We start from the raw sequence: 11,714 nt of genomic DNA on the forward strand, positions 1-11,714 counted from the left end.
CCCTTGCACTACATAGAAAAGGTAATTCTGCAGACAAAAGTCTTCAGATAATCTGCACGTGTGTATGGGGCATTACTAGTAAAAAAAAAAAAATAACTTAAATCTTACCCCTAGTTAGTAGACGCGATAACTTTTGCGCAAACCAATTAAAATACGCTTATTGGGATTTTTCTTTTTTTACCAAAAATATGAAGCAGAATACAAATTGGCCTGAAATGATGAAAACATTTGATATTTATTTATTTATTTTTTTTATTGGCAATGTTATATAGCAGAACGTAAAAAGTTTTTTTTTTCCCCAGAATTGTTGCTCTTTTTTTGTTTATATAGCACAAAAAATAAAAACTGGTGATCAAATAACACCAAAAGAAAGCTCTATTTGTGGGGAAAAAAGGAAGTTGATTTTATTTGGGTACAGCGTCGCACGACCGCGCAATTATAAGTTGAAGTAAGGCAGTGCCGATTCACAAAAAATAGCCTGGTCAATAAGGGGGTAAAACCTTCCGGTCCAGAAATGGTTAAAGCGTAACTCCATTTTTGTTGAGAGAAAAACATCCCCCTCTGGATGATCTCTGTACATTGCAGGGATTGTAACAAACTTTGTTGCAGATTCCGACCTTTTGTTATTCTGAAGAAATCATTGTTTGTTCCTCTGTGCTGAGGGGGTCTACTGGGAGTGGTTTCATAATTATCTATCAGCTGTGGCAGCTGCAGAGCACTAATGAGGAAATCTGCTGAGCCTGCATCCCTTTAGACGTGTTCCTATTGGGAGGATCTCACCAAAAATGACATTTTTGTTGTAGGGGATGCCAGAAACCTGACTTGTATCTTAGTGCAGACTTCTGGGAAAATTGGTGAGCCAATCACACAAGCAGGAAATGATGTTTCTGGGGGGTGTGGTCAGTATATATTCTGTACAGAACAGCTCCAGACGGCCATCTTGTATTGGATTTCCAGAAAATAACAACAGCTGCAGATTGAAAAGGAAAGGTAATTTTTAATAACATTCAATTACAATATGATTTGTGTCACAATTGTATACGCTATATTGTTTTTTTCTTTATTTGTTATTTTTTTTCCCCCCACGAAAGTGGAGTTACCCTTTAAGTAAAAGGACAGAATTGTTGCTATTTTTTTGTTTATATAGCACAAAAAATAAAAACTGCACAGGTGATCAAATACCATTTAAAGAAAGCTCTAATTGTAAGGAAAAAAGGACATCAATTTTATTTGGGTACAGCGTCGCACGATTGCACAATTATCAGTTAAATTAATGCAGTGCAGTATTGCAAAAAAATGGCCTGGTCATTAAGGGGGAAAACCTTCCGGAGGTGAAGTAGTTAAAGGTCTCATGTTTAATCTGCATATGAATGGAAAGGTAACTATAATGGCACATTATTATTATTATGTTGCTACATTGTATTTACTCCATATCTGTTAGTTAGTTACATAGTTAGTCAGGTTGAAAAAAGTCCATCTTGGCTCAAACAATAAAAACAAAAAACAGTAAACAGGAAAGTACAGAAGAGGGGCTGCATGTCTCCTGCTATGTTTTACAAAGCAATTGCTGGCTTGTCTTTTTTACAGCTGGTGATAGTGATGAATAGAATCTGGGGGGGGGGGGGGGGGGGGTCAGTAGAGGGGGCTGCGAGAGAGGATCTGGACATAAGAAATTCATTCTTTGTTGAGGAATTTCTTTCCTTAAAGTGATAATAAAGTCTCTTTAAAAAAAAATAAATAAATAAATAAATAAAAATATGTTATACTTACCTGCTCTGTGCAGTTGATTTTGCACAGAGCAGCCCTGAATCTCCTCTTCTCCGGTTCCTTGCTGATGCTCCTGGCTCCTCCCTCCTGCTAAATGCCCCCCAGAGCAAGAAGCTTGCATGTCCATTTACACACAGAGCTGCGGCTCGGCCCCGTCTCCCCTCTCTCCTGATTGGCTCAGGGGCTCTGATTTGCCAATGGCTCCCACTGCTGTCTCAGCCAATGAGGAGGGGAAGTCCCCGGAGAGCCGAAGCCCATCTGGTATGGGTTTTAACCACTTTAAGACCGGAAGGATTTTCCCCCTTAATGACAAGGCCCTATTTCGCGATTCAGCACTGCGTTACTTTAAAGGACAATTGCGCGATCGTGCGACGCTGTATAAAAATTGATGTCCTTTTTTTCCCACAAATAGAGCTTTCTTTTGGTGGTATTTGATGTGCGATTTTTATTTTTTGCGCCATAAACAAAAAAAAGAGCGACAATTTGGAAAATAGAACTATATTTTTCACTTTCTGCTAAATGACATTCTCAGAAAAAAAAAAAAAATTAAAAATCTAAATTTTTTAACATTTTAGGCCAATTTGTTTTCTGCTACATTTTTTTGGTAAAAAAAATTGCAATAAGCGTATTTTGATTGGTTTGCGCAAAAGTCTACTAACTACGGGAAAGATTTATGTAATTTTTATATATATTTTTTTTTTACTAGTAATGGCGGCAATCTGCGATTTTTAGCGGGACTGCGACATTGTGGCGGACAGATCGGACCACTAACTGACATTTTTGACACTTTTTGGGGGACCAGTGACATTACTACAGTAATCAGTGCTAAAATTATGCACTGTTACTGTAATAATGACACTGGCTGGGAAGGGGTTATCCCAGGGGCGATTAAAGGGTTGTAAGAAAAAATAGATGCACTAAACCTGGGATAAAAAAGCAGCACCTGAGATCCCTGAATCTTGGGAATATAAATTGGGGTATAAAAGTGAAGGTGCGCTAATTATAACATTAATCAAAAATTATATTAATCATTCCATCAGTAATAAATTAAATGAAATTGGTGAAAGTACTATGGGTGATCAAGGGGTTAAATGTGAGCCTTGGGGAGTGATTCTAACTGTGGGGGGCGTGGCTTCTGAAATGACCATAGAGACCTGTGACCCTATATAGAAGGATCACAGGCACTCTGTGATCATTCCAGGGAGAAGGACGGTTGGCTGTGTTTACAACAGCCAGTTCTTCTCTCTCAGCGGGGAACGATGACGAGTGTCAGGCGACAATCGGAGCCACCTGCCCCGTGCATCGGCTTCCCCGCTGCGCACTTGCCCCCTAGCTTCCTGAGAGCGAGCGCTGTATACATATACGGCGATTTGTCTGGGAGCGGCTGCCTGCTGCAGTATATCTGTGGTGGGCGGTTGTAAAGAGGTTAAGGGGAACCTCTGGCCAAAATTTAAAAAAAAAAAAAACGACATATCAAATGTTTAAACTGAGAAAATGTATAATTTTAAGGGAAAAATAAGTTGATTTTAAATTTCATGGCATCAACACATCTCAAAAAAGTTGGGACAAGGCCATGTTTAGCACTGTGTGGCCTCCCCTCTTCTTTTTATAACAGTCTGCAAACGTCTGGGGACTGAGGAGAAGTTGCTGAAGTTTAGGAATAGGAATGTTGTCCCATTCTTGTCTAATACAGGCTTCTGGTTGCTCAACTGTCTTAGGTCTTCTTTGTCCCATCTTCCTCTTTATGATGCGCCAAATGTTTTCTATGGGTGAAAGGTCTGGACTGCAGGCTGGCCATTTCAGTACCCGGATCCTTCTTCTACACAGCCATGATGTTGTAATTGATGCAGTATGTGGTCTGGCATTGTCATGTTGGAAAATGCAAGGTCTTCCCTGAAAGAGACGACGTCTGGATGGGTCATATGTTGTTCTAGAACTTGGATATACCTTTCAGCATTGATGGTGCCCTTCCAGATGTGTAAGCTGCCCATGCCACACGCACTCATGCCACCCCATACCATTAGAGATGCAGGCTTCTGAACTGAGTGCTGATAACAACTTGGGTTGTCCTTGTCCTCTTTAGTCCGGATGACATGGCGTCCCAGTTTTCCAAAAAGAACTTCAAATTTTGATTCGTCTGACCACAGAACAGTTTTCCACTTTGCCACAGACCATTATAAATGAGCCTTGGCCCAGAGAAAACGCCTGCGCTTCTGGATCATGTTTAGATTTGGCTTCTTTTATTGGCCTATAGAGTTTTAGCCGGCAACAGCGAATGGCACGGTGGATTGTGTTCACCGACAATGTTTTCTGGAAGTATTCCTGAGCCCATGTTGTGATTTCCATTACAGTAGCATTCCTGTATGTGATGCAGTGCCGTCTAAGGGCCCGAAGATCACCGCCATCCAGTATGGTTTTCCGGCCTTGACCCTTACGCACAGAGATTGTTCCAGATTCTCTGAATCTTTGGATGATATTATGCACTGTAGATGATGAGAACTTCAAACTCTTTGCAATTTTTCTCTGAGAAACTCCTTTCTGATATTGATCCACTATTTTTCGCCGCAGCATTGGGGGAATTGGTGATTCTCGGCCCATCCTGACTTCTGAGAGACACTGCCACTCTGAGAGGCTCTTTTTATACCCAATCATGTTGCCAATTGACCAAATAAGTTGCAAATTGGTCCTCCAGCTGTTCCTTATATGTACATTTAACTTTTCCGGCCTCTTATTGCTACCTGTCCCAACTTTTTTGGAATGTGTAGCTCTCATGAAATCCAAAATGAGCCAATATTTGGCATGACATTTAAAAATGTCTCACTTTCAACATTTGATATGTTATCTATATTATATTGTGAATAAAATATACATTTATGAGATTTGTAAATTAGTCCATTCCTTTTTTACTCACAATTTGTACAGTGTCCCAACTTTTTTGGAATCGGTTTATACAAGCCGAAACAGAAACAAGCTCTTGTACACAATATGTGGAAGATAAGTTGGCTGGTAGTTTGTATTTTCGTTTTCTCCCCCATGTGAATGTAATGAGATAAGAAAGCAGAATAACCTGTTTAGTTGTAGGGATAAACCTCCCACGCTCCTCCCTATATTTATGTCAGAAAGCTGATAGCGCCTAAATAGTTCAATGTCCACCCGTGTGTAAAGATCCAATAAAGATCAGCTGTACTTGATGTGTGAACTGTGTGCACTCAGCATAATTAATACTCTGAAACAAGTGCAAATAAAGCCTCAGTGACACAGGAAGAGTACCGGGCATTGGGGAGTCATAGGCGTTCCATGCACCCCGTGCAGTCCCAGCCATTTCGGATGCAGAAGCTTCCCGAACATCGCAGCTGCTTCCGATTTGACACCCTTGCGGGTACACAGCCCCGAGCGCAAACATTGGCATGAATGGGTCCTACTGCACGGGGGGTGCCAGGAACACCAGCACCCCTTAACAAATTGCATGGGGTTACACCTAAAATTACATATTAGATCAGTGGTCTCCAAACTGCGGCCGGGTGACTGGATGCAGCCATTGGCTTGCCTTTATCTAGTCCTTGGGTCACTATTCCTTCTACTAAAATTAGACACTATTCTGCCGCTGACACCAACAATGGGGAACTATTCCTCCCACTGACACCAATGATGGGGCACTATTCCTCCCACTGACACCAATGATGGGGCACTATTCCCCCCACTGACACCAACAATGGGGCACTATTCCTCCCACTGACACCAATGATGGGGCACTATTCCTCCCACTGACACCAATAATGGGGCACTATTCCTTCCACTGACACCAATGATAGGGCACTATTCCTCCCACTGACACCAATGATGGGACACTATTCCTCCCACTGACACCAATAATGGGACACTATTCCTTCCAATGATACGAGACACTTTTCTGCCAACCGACATGAACAATGGGGCATCATTTCTCTCACTGACACCAATAATGGTGCACTAATTCTCCCACTGATACGAGACACTATTCTGCCAAATGACACCAACAATGGGGCACCATTTCTCCCAATGACACCAACAATGGGGCACTATTCCTCCCACTGATATGAGACACTATTCTGCCAATTGACACCAACAATGGGACACCATTACTCCCACTGACACCAACAACGGGGCACTATTACCCCCACTGATACGAGACACTCTTCTGCCAATTGACACCAACAATGGGACACCATTTCTCCCAATGACACCAACAATGGGGCACTATTCCTCCCAATGATATGAGACACTATTCTCCCAAATGACACCAACAATGGGGCACCATTACTCCCACTGACACCAACAACGGGGCACTATTACCCCCACTGATACGAGACACTCTTCTGCCAATTGACACCAACAATGGGACACCATTTCTCCCAATGACACCAACAATGGGGCACTATTCCTCCCAATGATATGAGACACTATTCTGCCAAATGACACCAACAATGGGGCACCATTACTCCCACTGACACCAACAACGGGGCACTATTACCCCCACTGATACAAGACACTATTCTGCCAAATGACACCAACAATGGAGTGCCATTTCTCCCACTGACACCAACAATGGGGCACTATTACCCCCACTGATACGAGACACTCTTCTGCCAAATTACACCAACAATGGGGCACCATTTCTCCCACTGACACCAACAATGGGGCTCTATTCCTCTAATGACACCAGCAATGGGGCACTATTCCTCCCACTAATACGAGACACTATTCTGCCAACTGACATCAACAAATGGGCAGCATTTCTCCCACTGACACCAACAATTGGGCACTATTTCTCCCACTGATACAAGACACTATTCTGCCAAATGACACCAACAATGGGACGCCATTTCTCCCACTGACACCAACAATGGGATACCATTTCTCCCACTGACACCAACAATGCGGCACTATTCTTCCCACTGAGACCAATGATGGGGCATTATTCCTCCCACTGACACCAATGATGGGGCACTATTCCTCCCACTGACACCAATGATGGGGCACTATTCCTCCCACTGACACCAATGATGGGGCACTATTCCTACCAATGATGGGGCACTATTCCTCCCACTGACACCAATGATGGGGCACCATTCCTGCCACTGACACCAATGATGGGGCACTGCTTCTCCCCCTAATACCAAATCTGGCAATGTTGCCAGGAAAATTTCCACTCCCACTGGCCACAGTCCACCCCCCTAAAGTTTTAAGCACAATAAACTGGTCCTTTTTTTTTTTTTTTTTGAAGGTTTGGAGACCCCTGTAGACCCCTATCGTTATTTAGGGTCTGATATGAATTTTCAGTGGGACTCCACCATAACTACTAATTATGTTATGCAAAACAAAATGGCATGGAGTTCCCCCTAAGAATACATACCAGAGCCGTCTCTTGATAGACGTTTTGTATGTATTTTAAAGGTAGACCCCAAAAACAACAAAAACAAAAAAGCAAAAAAAGGCACAGTAAAAATAAAAAAATAAAAGGTTGATGTCTGGTTTGAATTCTAGGGGGGGGGGGGGGGGGGGTACATGTCTTTTTTTTCATGTGTGGTGCCCTCTTAAATCCATACTAGACTGTCATTAAAAATAATGGTCAGGTATGTATTATTAGGGGGACCCCCACATTTTTTTTTTTTTTTGTGCAATGTCATTGGTTTTTATGGTGCACAGCGGGAAGTTGTCATGTAGTGGGGGTAGTAATATTGCCTTCAAATCAATGAATCTCTGTTGCAGTAGCGGACAGGGCTGCTGTTAGAAATCAAGAGGCCCCTTACAGACTACCTGGCAGGGCCCCCCCAAGATAATATTAAAGATATATTTAGCTAAAATTACAACAAAATCACTATTAGCAGACACAAATATAACATAACTCACATAATTCCTGCTAAATCTAAAAAAAAAAAAAACTATGTTAAATAAAAAAAGATGAGATGATAAAAATATACAGGCTGGGCAGTTGGAGCTCAGTGATCAGAGAGACAGAGAGAGAGAAACAAAGTTACAAATAAACTCCTGAGCAGAGATAAGTGCTGGGAGGGGGGGCCACACAAGGAGGGGGATTAGTGAAGGACAACTGTCTCTTTCTCAGCAGATAAAAGCTGATAGCAGGGAGAGGGACAGATCAGATTCAGGTGCTGGAGGAAGATTTCTGTATTTGTTGTCCATCACTAATCCCCCTCTCTGTGTGGGCCCCCCTGTGTGCTCGGGCCCCCTACAAGAGGGCTGGTGGCCCCCCCCCCTATCAGCGGCCCTGGTAGCGGGTGTAAACCCCACATGACCATGATGAACCCAAACCACCTCCCTATGATAAATGTTTGCTCAGCTGGTGTACGTGAGCTTTCACTTTGGCACTGAATCAAGCCATATTAAGTGAATCTAATCTTCCTTATTGCAGCCATGTTATCTTTTATGGTTTAATCACTTAATGACCAGGCCTATTTCTGACACTTGTTGTTTACAAGTTAAAATCGTTATTTTGTGCTAGAAAATTACTTAGAACTCCCAAACATTATATACTCTTTTCTTTAACAGAGACCCTAGAGAATAAAATGGAGATCATTGTGATGAGGAAAAGGGAACAGTCATTTTATTTATTAAACATGTATTTATGATTAAGCAGATATATTGGATGTATGCTGTTGTGTTCAAAAGCCATTTACGCCTCCAGCTGTTAGATTGCTATCTCGACCTTTAAAGACCTGTTTAGCCAACAAGCCTTGGAAGTGACACGTCTATGTGAATGACCATCCGCATATCAAAGAATGTCACCAAAGACTCAAATGGGACTTCAAAAGAATTTAGTTAGCTAGGTGCCACCCACTTCAGAATGTATAAATTGAACCATACAGCACTTGCATTGGAAGAATAAGTCCTTTGCATGTATTAGCAGCAGACTCAGTAAACTCTCTAGCCAGTGCCTCCTTTAGCTTACACCCAACCCGCTGAATTTCTAGCACCCAGAGGGTGATTTCAACAGCATATCAAAGAATGTCACCAAAGACTCAAATGGGACTTCAAAAGAATTTAGTTAGCTAGGTGCCACCCACTTCAGAATTTATAAATTGTAATAGAAAATCCTTAGTCAGTAGAGCAGCCATTTTTTGAAACAATACTCTGTATTGCTTGTTGCTCTCCCTGCATGCTTGTAAAATACATTTTTCTTTTAATTCGGCTTCAGCAGTCAATGTTACTGAAACCCCTTGAGTTTTGGGGTTTCCCTATCAGTTGCAATACTTTATGTCACACACCGTATTTGCGCAGCGGTCTTAGAAATGCAATTTTTTGGGGAAAAAATACATTATTTTGAATTAAAAAATAAAAAAGTAGTAAAGTAAAGCCCATTTTTTTTCTATAATTTGAAAGATAATGTTATGCCGAGTAAATTGATACCTAACATGTCATGCTTCAAAATTACACACACTTGTAGAATGGCGACAAACATTGGTACTTAAAAAAAATCTCCATAGGCGACGCTTTAAACATTTCTACAGGTTACAAGTTTAGAGTTACAGAGGAGGTCTTGGGTTAGAATTATTGCTCTAACGATCGTTGTGATACTTCACATGTGTGGTTTCAACACCGTTTACATATGTGGGAGCGTCTTACGTATGCGTTCGCTTCTGCGCGCAAGCTCGAAGGGATGGGGGCACTTAAACCACTTGCCGACTGCTCACAGTAATCCTACTGCGGCAGGTCGGCTCCCCCCGGGTCCAGCGACGTAGAACTACGTCGCTGGACTCCTAGTGGTCTCGGCGGCGAGGCTCGATCCCGCTGTCTAAACACAGCGGGAGTCGGGCCACAGGAGGAGAGGCAGCAATTGGAAAAACGACCGGGAAGCAGCAGAAGGGGGGCAAGGGGCACCTTTCCCACCACCACATAAAAGTGATCCTGCGGTGAATCTGCCGCTGGGACCACTTTTATGTGAAAGAGGACCGCCAGTTGTGGAGAAAAATACCGGGGTTATGGCAGCTATCTGATGACCCCCCCACCCCCCCCCCCCCCTGGAAAAAGTTCTGTGGACACCCATGCTGACAATGCTTAATTCATGCTTCTAGTGAGACAAAGAAAAAATATCAAAACCTCTGTTACTCCATTTTTGTTAAATGCAGCGAAGGCATTGAATCCGAAATACTGGAAATAAAAAAAAAAAGACCAAATATGCAGGAATGGTTTAGAGAGCTACAGTGGGAGAAAAAATTATTTGATCCCCTGCAGATTTTGTAAATTCGCCCAATTATAAAGAAATAAAGGGTCTATAATTTTTATCAATGATAGAGACAGAATATCAACCAAATATCCAGAAAAAACACGTGATACAAATGTTATAAATTGAGTTGCAGTTCAGTAAATAAAATAAGTGTTTGACCCCCGACCAACCAAAAAGGATTCTGGCTCCCACAAACTGGCTGCAGTAGGTGGTACACAGATTAGTCCTGTCAATGTAAGAAGGGTATGTGTATAAAAGACACCTATCCACAGAATCTCTTTCTTCCATTCAAACCATCACCATGTATAATACATAAGGGGTCCATATAATGAACTTGGTGTTGAGTTATTCACTTTAGGGTCAACACAGAGGACAAGGGGGCACTCGTTACGTCTTTACTGGGTGTACATAATATAAATGGGTACTAATATTTATAGATAAATTTGTTCCAGGGAATATCCGATTGCCTCTCAGGGATCAGGAAGGAAATTTTTCCCCTGCTGTAGTAAATTGGATCAGGCTTTGCTGGGGTTTTTTCCGCCTTCCTCTGGATCAACTGTGGGTATAGGATTGTGTATATGGGATTGTATGGTTGGGGTGGGTATAGGATTGTGTATATGGGATTGTATGGTTGGGGGCGGGTATAGGATGGTGTATATGGGATTGTATGGTTGGGGTGGGTATAGGATTGTGTATATGGGATTGTATGGTTGGGGGCGGGTATAGGATGGTGTATATGGGATTGTATGTTTGAGGTGGGTATAGGATTGTGTATATGGGATTGTATGGTTGGGGGCGGGTATAGGATTGTGTATATGGGATTGTATGGTTGGGGCGGGTATAGGATTGTGTATATGGGATTGTATGGTTGGGGTGGGTATAGGATTGTGTATATGGGATTGTATGGTTGGGGCGGGTATAGGATTGTGTATATGGGATTGTATGGTTGGGGTGGGTATAGGATAGTGTATATGGGATTGTATGGTTGGGGTGGGTATAGGATTGTGTATATGGGATTGTATGGTTGGGGCGGGTATAGGATTGTGTATATGGGATTGTATGGTTGGGGTGGGTTTAGGATTGTGTATATGGGATTGTATGGTTGGGTTTGCTTTACTGTTTTTTGTTTTTTAATGGTTGAGCCAGATGGACTTGTGTCTTTTTTCAACCTGACTATGTAACTATGAAACTATGAAACCATCATGGGCAAGACCAAATTGCTGTCAAAGGACGTCAGGGATAAGAATGTAGACCTGCACAAGGCTGGAATGGGCTACAAGACCATCAGCAAGAAGATTAGTGAGAAGGAGACACCTGTTGGAGCGAATTTTCGCGAATGGAATAAAAAAGAACCATCAATCGCCCTCAGTCAGGAGCTTCATGCAAGATTTCACCTCATGGGGTGAGGATGATCATGGGAAAGGTGGGGGATCAGCCCAGAACTACACGGGAGGAGCTTGTGAATCAAGGCAGTTGGGACCACAGTCACCAAACAAACAATTGGTAACACAATACGCCGCCATGGATTGAGATCTTGCAGCGCCGGCAAGGTCCCCCTCCTCAAGAAGGCACATGTACAGGAATGTCTGAAGTTTGCCATCTCTGAACATCTAAATGATTCAGAGAAGGATTTGGAGGAAGTGCTGTGGTCAGATGAGACCAAAATTGAGCTCTTTGGCATTAACTCCACTTGCCGTGTTTGGAGAAAGAAAAATGCTGACTATGA

Source organism: Pelophylax lessonae (assembly GCF_965119305.1).
Source record: "Pelophylax lessonae genome assembly, chromosome: 11".
NCBI classification, from domain to species: domain Eukaryota; kingdom Metazoa; phylum Chordata; class Amphibia; order Anura; family Ranidae; genus Pelophylax; species Pelophylax lessonae.